Source organism: Pan troglodytes, chromosome 4, assembly GCF_028858775.2.
Source record: "Pan troglodytes isolate AG18354 chromosome 4, NHGRI_mPanTro3-v2.0_pri, whole genome shotgun sequence".
In the NCBI taxonomy this organism is placed as follows: Eukaryota; Metazoa; Chordata; class Mammalia; order Primates; family Hominidae; genus Pan; species Pan troglodytes.
In genome coordinates this window covers 142,119,977-142,132,329 of record NC_072402.2, presented here as the reverse complement: position 1 = coordinate 142,132,329, position 12,353 = coordinate 142,119,977, and the positions used below count along the sequence as shown (strand labels likewise).

General features: G+C 38.8%; 1 protein-coding gene across 3 annotated transcripts in view; it reads right to left on the bottom strand.

Annotated features, from left to right (window-relative positions):
- The window catches only part of KCTD16 (potassium channel tetramerization domain containing 16), a 307,662-nt gene that overhangs the window by 52,718 nt on the left and 242,591 nt on the right, over positions 1 to 12,353 (bottom strand). The gene's annotated exons all lie outside the window — the stretch shown is intronic.

The following is a 12,353-nucleotide window of genomic DNA, read 5'->3' as shown; positions in this document are numbered from 1 at the left end:
GCAGAATCTGGAAGAATTTTAGAGAGCAGGCTAGAAAAAGCCTGTATTTTTTGCAAATGAAGTATTAAGGGTGATTCTGGTGAGAGCTCAATAGAAGAGACAAGCTGTAGGGAAATCTTTTTAGAGATTACTTAAGTAGTCGTGATCAGAATGCTAGTAGAAATATCCACAGTAAAGGCTGTTCTGATGATGTCTCAAATGGAAGTGAGGAACAAGGTATTGGAAACTGGAATAAAAGCCACCCTGGTTATATAGTTGGAAAGACTTTGGTTGAAGTGTGCCGATGCCCTAGGGCTTGATAGAATGCAGAACTTGGGAATGATAAACTAGGACATCTGACAGAAGAAATATCTAAGCAGCAATTCATTCATTCTGCTGTGTGTCTGGTTTTAGCTGCATACAGTGAGATGCAAGAAAAAAGAAATGACTTAATTAAATTTATCAATAAAAGAGAAGCAGAACAGAAATATTTGGAAATTTTTAATCTGGCCATGTAAAGAGTGAAAGCTGTATTTAGGAGAGCAAACTAAGAATGTGGCAAGGGACAAAGAGATTAGTATGAATAGAAAGAATCAGTTACTATTCAAGACAATGGGAGAAAGACCTTAAAAAAGTCATTTCAAAGATCTCTGAGGCTGCCCCTCACATAACAGGTCCAGAGCTCTAGGAGGGCAGAATAGTTTCAGGTGATGGGCCCAAGGTGCTCTTCGTAAGCTCACTGCCCAGGGCTTCCTTGGGACTCTGTTCCTTGCATTCCAGCACAGTGCTTCTTTTGCCTCAGTCATGGCTCAAGTGAGTCCAGGCGTGGTACATGCTGCTACTCCAGAAGGTAGAAGCCATAAGTCTTGGCAACAACCATGTGGTGCTAATTCTTCAGTCTGACAGAATGCAAGAGTAGTGGAGGTATGTCTACCTCCACCTAGATTTCACAGGATATTGTGGATTCCTTAGAGGTCCAGGAAGAAACTTGCGGGAGTAGAGTCAGCATAGAGAGTCACTATGAAGACAATGTCTAGTGGAACCATGAGACTGAGTCCCTTCAGAGACCCCAGTACTCTAGGTCCACCAGTGTGCAGCTCCAGCCTAGGAAATCTGCAAGCAGAAGACTCCAACCTGAGACAGCTGCTGGGTGGGATAAGCCCAACAAGGCTATAGGCCTGTGGCCTTGGGGAACCAATCTCTACCCCAGGAAACAGGACATGGAGTCAAAGGACATTATTCTCTAGCTTTAGATTTCTTGAGTTTTTCCCCCTTTTGGGTTTTAAACTTACTTGGGATCAGTTACCTCTTTCTTCTTGCCTGTTTCTCCCTTTTGGAGAGTGTGAATGCCTATCCTATGCCTGATCTACTGTTGTATTTCTGGAGTAGATTACTTGTTTCATAGGTTCATAGCAGGAAGAAATTTGCCTCAGGATGAATCATGCCTTGAGTCTCACCTGTATCTGTTTCAGATGAGACTCTGGACTTTGGACTTGTGAGTTGATGCTTGAATGAGTTAAGATTTGGGGGCTATTGGAATACAATAGATGTATTTGTATGTGAGGACAGAAGTTTTTGGGAGCCAGGGATGGAATGCTATGGTTTAAATGTCCCCTTCAAAACTTATGGGGAAATTTAATTGCCATTGTGACTATATTAAGAGGTGGTATCTATAGGCAATGAGGAATTTCCTCTCACTCTCATGAATGGATTAATGACTTTATTGTGGGAGTGGCACAGAAGTGGGCTTTTGATAAAAGGATAACTTTGGCTCCCATCTTGTCTCTTGTCTGGTAGGCTCACTCACCTTGTGATGCTCTTCTGCCATGGAATCATCCTCACCAGATGCCAAAGCCACGCTCTTGAATTTCTCAGCCTCTAGAACGATGAGCCAAATAAACTTCTACTCTTTTAAAGTTACTCAGTCTGTTATATTCTAGTGTAACAGCAGAAAATGATCGAAGACAGAGTGGCCATAGCTGAGGTTGGAGAGGTGAGCAATAGCCAGTGCAAACTGCTTAAGGATCAAGGCCTTTAGATTTTGTTCTAATTCAGCTGGGAAGCCATCAGAGGATTTTGTACTTACTGATTTTCTATGATGCAGAAGAACGTGAATCAGCTTGCCCACCCCACATGCCTGTGCAGGGATATCCTAGTCAATGCTGTTTAAATTTCCTGGGATAATTGACAATTGTAAAAACTAATCCTGGCTGACCATATACACTGGAAATTAACCCAATTATGTTTCGCCGGCCACTTAGAAGCTTCTTAGACCAATACAGTGAAGTACAAGAGCAGGTTTTAGGGCAGTAAATATTTAAAATGATAGGTCTGAGTTTAACATGTGTTTTCCTACCACTTACAGAGAAGCTTGATGTGGTAGAGAGTCCTGGACTTCAGAGTCAGAGTATCTGAGTTGCTGGTCCCAACTCTGCCATGTACTATTTAAACTTTATCTAGCCTTTCATACTTCAGTATAAAGCATGGATGTCCAACCCTTTTAATGTGAGGACTTTCTTTGCTTATCTGTGGTGGTGGATATCATGAAAATTATGCACGGACCTTTTTTTTTCAGCTCATCAGCTGTCATTAGTGTTCATGTATTTTATGTGTGGTCCAAGACAATTCTTCTTTTTCCAATGTGGCCTAGGGAAGACAAAAGGTTGGACAGTGGTGGATAAAGCATAATTCCCAGGGAATGGTTATTGATTACTTTTTTTCTCTTACCTCCTCATCCAATCTCTCAGTGAATCCTGTTCATTTAATCTGTAGAATTAACTAAGAATCTACCTACTTGTCTCATCTCCACTGGGTTAGTTCAAGGTTTTTCCATCTTAATTCAGGGTTTTCCCATCTTAGTTTCATTTACATTTTGTGCTAAATATTTTTGTTGTTGTAAGAGGTTGTCCTGTGCATTGTAAGATACTTAGTAGTATCCCTGGTCTCTCCCTTCTAGATAGCAGTAGCTACCCCTTCCCAGTTATGACAACCAACAGTATCTAGAGACATTGTCTAATGTATTTTCTGAAAGGGCTGGGGGATGGGAGGAATGACCTGACTGAGACCCGTAACCTAGACTAAGAAGTCATTATCTCTCTCCTCTGTGCCTGTAATATTCTCTGACAGGTCTGATTGTCCCCTACAGTTCATTCTACACATAGTAGCCAGAGGAATATTTCAAAAGCATAAAACCAATTATGTCACTCCCTTGCTTAAACGCTGGCTTCCCATGTTCCCTTAATAGAATCCTGACTCTACTGGAGCCCATGTAATCTTATGTGACCAGTGTCTTTGCTCCATTCAAAGCTTATCATCTACCACTCCCTTCCTCAATCACTTCACTCTAGCAAAACTGGCCTTCCTTCTGTTCCTCAAACATTCCATGCTCATTCTCACACCAGGTCATTTGAACTTACACTTCTCTCTGATGAGAATGCCATTCTCTTTCATTTTTCATATATGGCTCCATTTTGTCATTCAAGTGACTCAAATGTCACAGTCTTAGGAGAATGATTAGTTGCTACTTCATTATCTATCTTTGCTACTATGATGTAAGCTTATAAGAAAAAGGTCCTTGTTGGTCCTCCCCCTGTAGTTGCTCACTAAACACTTGCATAAACTATTGCATAAGGTTACTTTCACCTCCTAACATCCACATGGGGTATATATTCATTTTTGTGATCTACTGTTTTCACTTAGCACTAGACAAGGAGTATTTTGACATATCATTAGATATGCTTCTTAAACATGTTTTCATTTTAAATGGTAACATATTCTTCTACAGAATCCCATAGTCCCCTTAATAAATATCAAATTTTTGAGGATTAGGTCATTTCTTTACTCTTTCATTATATAAACTCATTTACTGTTTATTCAGTAGACAAAGATGATGAGAAAATTTGACTTTTGCTGTTGTACAATACTATCCCACATTTCCCCAACTAGACAACCAGAAATTAAACACATAGGGCTGTACTATTTGGAGACAGAGTTGAGATGGCTCTGTGCCAAGTAATAAGAATAAACAGCACTTGCTGAAAGTTTTCAGTACAGCCTGTTGTATTTTTCACACAAATAGGGGAGGACAAATACTTCTACTTGTGGATCTGTTTGAAATGTTTTAAATGTGGATGTTCTAAATTTCAAGATGCTTAAGCAAGTGAGAAGATGAATACATGGCACACCATTCCAATTCCCAAATCAACACACAATCAAACAGAAACATTTAGATGTAAATCAACAGCTTAGAAAGCCTGGTCCCTGATTCTCTTTGACAAATACTAGACCACAGCCTTGATGATTATCAGCTCAGCAAAGCTAATGGCATTCACTGGTTTTACATACTAAGCAGCCCAGAGTTTAGCCAGACAATTTGTTTCTAGTTTTACATTCTCTGCTTTGTCACTCAGAAAGCAGAGACTGTAGATGACATTTAAGAGTCAGAGTATGTGATACGTAGATGAGGGACACTGGTTGAAATTCTGTCAGGGAACTCATACCAAGTTTTTTATTAAAGTTCTACTGCACATGTAGACAAACATTTTCCTATCTAGGGCCTTTATGGCTAATTCAACATCCCATGCCTTTTAGTACAAATAAGGTAAGATGACCCAAATTCTATATGAGTTCTGTCCACTTGTTTTGGATAGCATTAGACTCTCCCCATCAGAGTGTCTCTTATTTACTTTCCCCCTGGATTCTAAGGGTTGACTTTGGTGTTTTCAAGAACAAGCCTATTCACATTCCTCATCTTTATCATTGTTCCTACAACCAATGTCCACGCTAGGTAAGCAAGTCCGGAATGTGCCGAAAGCTGCCAATCCTAGTATTGCTGAAGCAATTGTAACGTCTGTGCAACAGTGGAGACAGTAGCCCTATCTTTGTCTCTCTGCTACACTCTGTCACCTAAGGCTTTGAAAAAACAAATTCCTTCAGCACTGAGTCACTCTCTTACCCCACTGGCATTCAAACTGAGTCCAAGGAACCAGATGGAGTACTGATGGCATGATATTCTGTCTCGTTTCAAGTCCCAGGTACACACAAAAATATTCTTCCTACTCCTTTATCCAATGTGCCGCAGTCTCCCTTATAAATCAACCCATGCAAGTAGATACGTGACTCCCCAGGACAACAGATTTACACATGGCCCAACTACAAAAACAAATCTGGACACAGGGGAACCTTAATATAGGTCATAAATCACCTTTTTGCAGAGAGAAGTGGGGCCTGAGAGACTCACTTGATTTCGCTTTGAGATTGTTTTTTGTTTTTTGTTTTGTTTTGTTTTGTCTGGTATGATTTTGAGAACCTAACTCAGGAAATACCCACATTAAACCATTCGAAGTTAAGGACAAAAAACAAAATTTTTCAATTAAAAATAAGCAACCAAGACATGTCTATACTTGCCCTGTGGCCTGTCACATAACAGCTGGGAAAAGGTCTGGGAAAACAGAATAACAAAGTGAAGCTTAAAACCACTGAGGTAGAGAAGGAGCAGAAAGATGCTTGAGATGCTAGAATAGAAAAGAGGCTAAGCAGATTACATAAATCTGATTTCCTCTGCTCAAATTCCTTCTATTGGCTTTGAGATGACTTTCATCAAGCGTGAAATTCACATTCGGAGGGCAATCCAAACCAATGCCATCAGAGAAGTTATTCTGAGGGTTATCCGTGAGCACAAGGCAGTGATTTTTGCCCCAGTCTCTCTCCTTTGATAGGTTTCCCAAGAATATTGACCTCCAGGACATGTTGAGGCTTACAGACAGGTATTTTCTCTTTGGTTTTATCAGAGATAAAGCAAAGGGTTGAGCCACATATATGCACCTATACATGATGCATTAGACCCTATCCAAAATGAAAATTAAAAGCAGTTCCCCTGACAAAGAACACCTAAACATGGATTCAATCCTCAGCCTCTATAAAAAAAGTACAGTTGTTCTATTATAACCATGGCCTCTGAGGAGTAAAATCCATGAGTGTACACACACACACACACACACACACACACACACACATTTAAATAAGTCACTTTGGACCCGTCTTTGATTCCTGTTTCTTTCTTATCTCCCAGACCCAATCAGCCACCAAGTCTTGTCAATGTCACTTCCTTTATTGTTATTATTATTATTATACTTCAAGTTCTAGGGTACATGTGCACAACGTGCAGGTTTGTTACATATGTATACGTGTGCCATCACTTCCTAAATATCACCATAATCTGCCTCTTTCCTCTTTATCTCCGTTACTCTTGCCTTAGTTCAATCTGCATTCCCCGACCAGTAAACTGCTGAGGTAGAGGGCAGGGATGCTTCAAGTTATCCTATAACGCACAGAACAGACTTTCACAACAAAACATTATCTGGCCAAAAATAACGCTGAGATTGATGAACTCCACACTCGAATATAAACACCACGAGGAAGGGAATTTATCTTGCTTTCTGCTGTATCACCAGCATTGAGAACAGTACTTAGTACCTGATACATGCTCAAAATATTATTAAATACATAAATAAATGAATATAAGCCCATGGAAGAATTGTACAAAAAGTTATTTGCCTTCTGCTTCAGGAGTTTTTCCTAGGTTACTTCTTACCGAGAGCTTCTGACTCATCAGTTATCCTGATTACTTTGATCTACGTTTGCTAGTTCTGTGGTCATAATTGCAAAAAGCTATAAGCTCTCCTATGCAACAGGGTAGTCATTAGCCACAAGTGGCTATCTAATTTAAATTAAATTACTTAAAATTAGATAAAATAAAAACTTTGGTCTATTCTTCATGAGCATTTCAAGTGTTATATAGCCATATGTAGTCAGTGTCTACCGCATTAAATAGGATAGGTATATTTCCACTTCTGCAGAAAAGTACTAGTGGAAAGTGCTGGTCTATAGGTATCAAGTGGATTATTCCCTCTTCATCTCCATGAGTAACAGCTGGAAATAAAAGGCATTTTTACCCCAGCCTTCATGATTGCCCTGCCTCCAGCAGCAGAAGAGGAAGAAAGGCATGTGTTTAATAACTAGAGGAGAAACCATCCCATTCACATTAAACATACACAGAGAGAAATATGATTGAGTTGACAAGAGTATACCTTGTTTGCAAAAGGAATGCTCTACTGGTTCAGGAGGGGAGGCCAATAAATCACTTTGTGCATAATTTCTTTTTGTTTTGGTCATAAGAGAAAAGCAAGTAAAGTAGGCTAAAAGGTGATTTTAAAATCCAGCAACAGAATTGAGAAAAAGCTGCATGTAACAAAGCCCACTGTAAACCTTTCAGGACTGAAAAGGCAGTCAAACATAAGAATATCAGGGATGCAAATTACAATAGTGTGGGAGCATTTTCTCCAAAATACGTCAGAAACTGAGCAAGAAACATGTGTCAAATGGGCACAATGGAAATAACTTCTTACCAAGATCGTAAGAGTAGTATTTTGAGCAGCAAAGTGTTTTGATCTGACTGTATTTTAGGAAGACTCCTCCAACTACAATGAGGATAATAGCAATGAGAAACAAGATACCGAGAGATGATGAGTTGTGTAACTAAAGACAGTGTGGCTTGGTGGAATAAGCATGAGCTTTGGGGTCAAAGGTTCTGTGTTCCAAACATAACCATGATGTTAATGGGTTGTAAAAGTTAGGGTGTATAACTTGACCTCATAATACTTCTCATGGTACACTGGAGTAATGATTCTATGGGACTGTGATACAACTCGATATACATCTCTTCAAGCATGGTCTGGCACATAGTCTATTAGAAAATGAAAATATTTTCAATATTAAAACATTTAACATCTCAGGCATAATTTCCACACTTGTTAAAGTGAGAAAAGAATTGGTTCCCTGTGTTTCTGCCAGGATTGGAAAAAGCAAGTAATGTCAAAAATAAAATTACTGCAACCCATATACCTAAGGCTAACTGATGTTTGACAAGAGCACCAACACCAGTAAAGAAGTATAGTCTCTGAGAGGTGAAGCCAGCTGGGCTTCTGGGTGGGGTGGTGACTTGGAGAACTTTTCTGTCTAGCTAAAGGATTGTAAATCCACCAATCAGCTCTCTGCGTCTTGCTAAAGGTTTGTAAACACACCAATCAGCACTCTGTAAAAATGGACCAATCAGCACTCTGTAAAACAGACCAATCAGCACTCTGTAAAATGGACCAATCAGCTCTCTGTAAAATGAACCAATCAGCAGGATGTGGGTGGGGCCAAATAAGGTAATAAAAGCAGGCCACCAGAGCCCCCACTGGCAACCCAGTGGGTACTGTTCCTCGCTGTGGAAGTGTTGTTCTTTTGCTGTTTGTAATAAAGCTTGCTGCTGCTCATACTTTGGGTCTGCACTACCTTTATGAGCTGTGACAGTTGCCACAAAGGTCTGCAGCTTCACTCCTGAAGCCAGTGAGAGCAGGAGAACCTACCAACCCACCAGGAGGAACGAACAACTCCAGACACCACCTTTAAGAGCTGTAATACTTTCTGCCAAGGTCTGCGGCTTCACACCTGACATCCGCAAGACTACGAACCCACCAGAAGGAAGAAACTCTGGACACTTCTGAACATCAGAAGGAACAAACCCCGGACATGCCATCTTTAAGAACTGTAACACTCACTGTCAGGGTCCACAGCTTCATTCTTGAAGTCAGCAAGACCAAGAATCCACAGGAAAGAACCAATTCCAGGCACATCTTCAACAAGTAATACCAAAACAACTGCACATCCATATGCAAAAGAATGAAGTTGGACCCCTACTTTACAACATAGACCAAAAAAAAACTCAAAAGGATCAATGAACATAGGAGACCTAAAACCATAAAACACTTGCAAAAAAGCATAGAACTAAATCTCCGTGACCTTGGGTTTGGTAATGGATATGACATCAAAAGCAACAACAAAAACAAAATAAAAATAAATTGTATCTCATCAAAAATTTAAAAATATTTTGTTCTAAGAAATTGTCAAAAAATGAAATGACAATTTACAGAATGGGAGAAAATAATGCAAATCATCTATGTGATAACAATTTTTTGGAATGTATAAAGTACTCTCAAAATTCAATAACAAAAAAGGCAAACTCAGTTTAAAAATGAGCAAAGAACTTCACCAGACATTTCTCCAAAGAAAATATGCAAATGGGCAACAAACACATAAAAAGATGCCTGATTTCATTAGTCATTAGGGAAATGCAAATGAAAATCACAATGAGGCACCATTTGATATCCACTAATATAATAATATATTTTTAAAATAAAAATAACAAGTGTTGATGAAGAGGTAAAGAAATTAGAACTTTCCACGGTGGTGATGAGAAATAGAAATATTTAGCCCCTGAATGTTCAGCCACTCCAGAAAACAATTTGGTGGTTCCTCAGAAAGTTAAATGTAGAATTACCATGTGACACTACAATTTCATTTTTAGGTATGTATTCAAACAAGTAGCTGTTCAAGCATGATGATAGCACCGCTATTCACAAAAACCAAAAAGTAGAAGTAGCCTAAATCTCATCAAGGAATAAATGGACAAACAAGTTATGGTATACAAATGTGATGAAATATTATTCAGCCATTAAAAAGGAATGAAATATTGATACATGCTACATGGTAGATGAGTCTTCCAAACATTATGTTAGGGGAAAAAAGCCACACACACAATATCACATATAGTTTTGACCTCATTTATATGAAATATCCAAAATAAATCCACAAAGACACAAAAACAGATTGGTAGCTTACAGGGGATTGTAGGAGGAGGAAATGGGGAAAAACTGGTTAATGGTTAAGGAGTTTTACTTTCGAGTGATGGAAATGTCTTGGAGCTTGAAATAGGTGGTAGTTGGGCAAAATTATGACAATATTAAATGCCACTGAATTGTTTGCTATAAAATGATTAATTTTATGTTATGCAAATTTCACTTCAATTTTTTTTTAAGTAAAAGAATTTTGTCATCTATAAAACTCAAAGCCAACTTAATTTCTCAGTGGAGGGACAATGACTTGGACCAAGAGTATCTTTAGTAAACATATTTCCTCTCTGTCTAACACATCTTAGTTCTTCAAAGAACTATCCTAGGTGTGTCTCATTCAATCTTCATAACATTCCCCTTCAGAAACTCTCAGAATGATGATGAAACTTGTCCAAGTTTGGGCAGAGTCCAGACTGAGTGTTGGGCTACTAGTCTGCCTTTTCTATCTTCCAACTCAACCATAACAACTCACCTTAACAAAATAACTCAATAATGAAGGCAGCACACATATACCTATTTTTCTGTTGTAAACATTTGAATTAAGAAACAAAACTAAATATTTTGGAGATGGATGGACTGAGCATGTGTTCTGCCTATTACTTGTACAACACTGAGAGAATTATTCAGTATCCATAACTCTTAGTTCCTTCATCTGTATAACAGGATTAAAAAGCAGTACCTTCCTTGTAGAGTTATTGTGAGAATTAGAAGGATATATAAAGCATAACATATAGTATATGGTCAATGAATGATGAGCGACAGTAATATTTTTAATAGAATCCTTTCACCCATTCTACACTGTAAGATTATCTATGTAATCAGAAACTTTCTAAAAGCAAATTCAATTTCTTTTCTCTCAGCACCCAATCATTCTGCATCACATGGTTTCCTTCAGGTCAGAGGCATATAATAACTAAGATGCTTATTTAAATATCATGGAATTAGCAGCTTCCAGATAAGTCCTATTCCTTGGTATTATCTTCAGTACCTCTGCCAAAATTTTAATAGCTAGCAGTAGCACAAGAGTTTTATATTTTACAAAGCACTTCAAACATATGTTTTCAAGTTTGATCCTCTTAATAACCATGGAAAATAGAAAGGCCTCGGAATCGACCCTGTTTCTCAGAGAGAAATATGCTCAAAATCAAAGTCAAGTGTTTGTCCATGGATCAGGATTTTTTGTACAATTCCTCAAAGCTTGTTTTGGGTCTTTTTTCTATGGATATAATTTATGTTGCAAGTGATAGAGATTGAGTCCCAATTGTTTAAAACAATAAGAAAATTTTATTGGCTCATAAAATGGATGTGTGAAAGATGATCTAGCTTTAGGAGTGGCTCAAACAATATCACCAGGTCCCAGTCCCTCCTCATCCCTTTCCTCTGCTCTGTTCCACAATGACCTCATCCTCGGGTTCCATTAATGGTAACATGGTTGTTGCTATGGTTCAAATGTGTTCCCAGAAGAGCATGTGTTGGGAACTTGATCTTCAGTGTTATATGTTGGGAGATGGCGCCTAATGGGAGGTGCTTGGTTCATGGGGGCACTATCCTCATGTGTGGATTAATGCCTTTATTACAGAAGTGGGTTCATTATCATGGGAGTTGGTTTCTTACAAAAGGACGAGATTGGCTCCCTCTTGTTTCCTCTCTCTCACTCTCTCACCTTGCTGCATAGTAGGGCACAGCAAGAAGGCCCTCATCAGATGGGACCTTTGCTCTTGGACTTCCCAGGCTCAAGAACTCTGAGGAAATACATTTCTATTCTTTATGAATTACTCAGTCTCAGGTGTTCTGTTATAGTAGCACAAAACAGACTAAGACCATTGCCAATAGCTTCAGACCAATCAAAATTCGTATGAGGATCAGCTAAAAAGGAGTGTGTGTGTCTGAGTTCCATCAGCAGTGTGTCTCAGTGTAATTATCTCTGAACCAATTGCTGCAGACACACGAATACAAGGCTCTCATTGGTAGTCTCAAGTCAAATGTTCATTATTGTGTCTTGGGAAAGAGTAACTTCAACTAAAACACACTTAAGATTTGGAGAGAGGGTGATATAGCAGAAAAAAATTGAGGCATAAGTAGATGCTGATCAGCAAAAATGACAAATATCTACTGCATCGTGATAAATAAAACTTTGCTAAATTTAAATTGGCTAAGTCATTTATGCTGGAGGTCATGTACCAGCAAGATATGCTGAAATGTATTTATTCCTTTATGCAAAAATCATGCAGTAAGTGCCTATGTTAATGCAAGCCCTAGGGATTCAGTGACTAAGAAGACATTGTCCCTGCCTGAACTAAGCCCATAAAGTAAGGATTTGAGTTGGATGACTTTCTATTTTCACACCATTAGTGGTTCCATCTTTCCCACTGCAAAAATAACATGAAACACTTTGCAGGAACACACAGGCCATGTACTCTTAGTGCACTCTGAAGGATAAAAATGTCATCAGTTGCCATGACAACCTGTTTGGGTTCTGAGGGTATGTAGCACTTTTTATACTATTAATCAGAGGCTAGACTTATTTTATAATACTATACAATGTCGACACCATGGAGAGGAAAACATGAATGAAATAACAAGGGGAATGTTGAAGAAATGACAGGATATCATGCCTCCACTGACACCTTGAAAATTGGG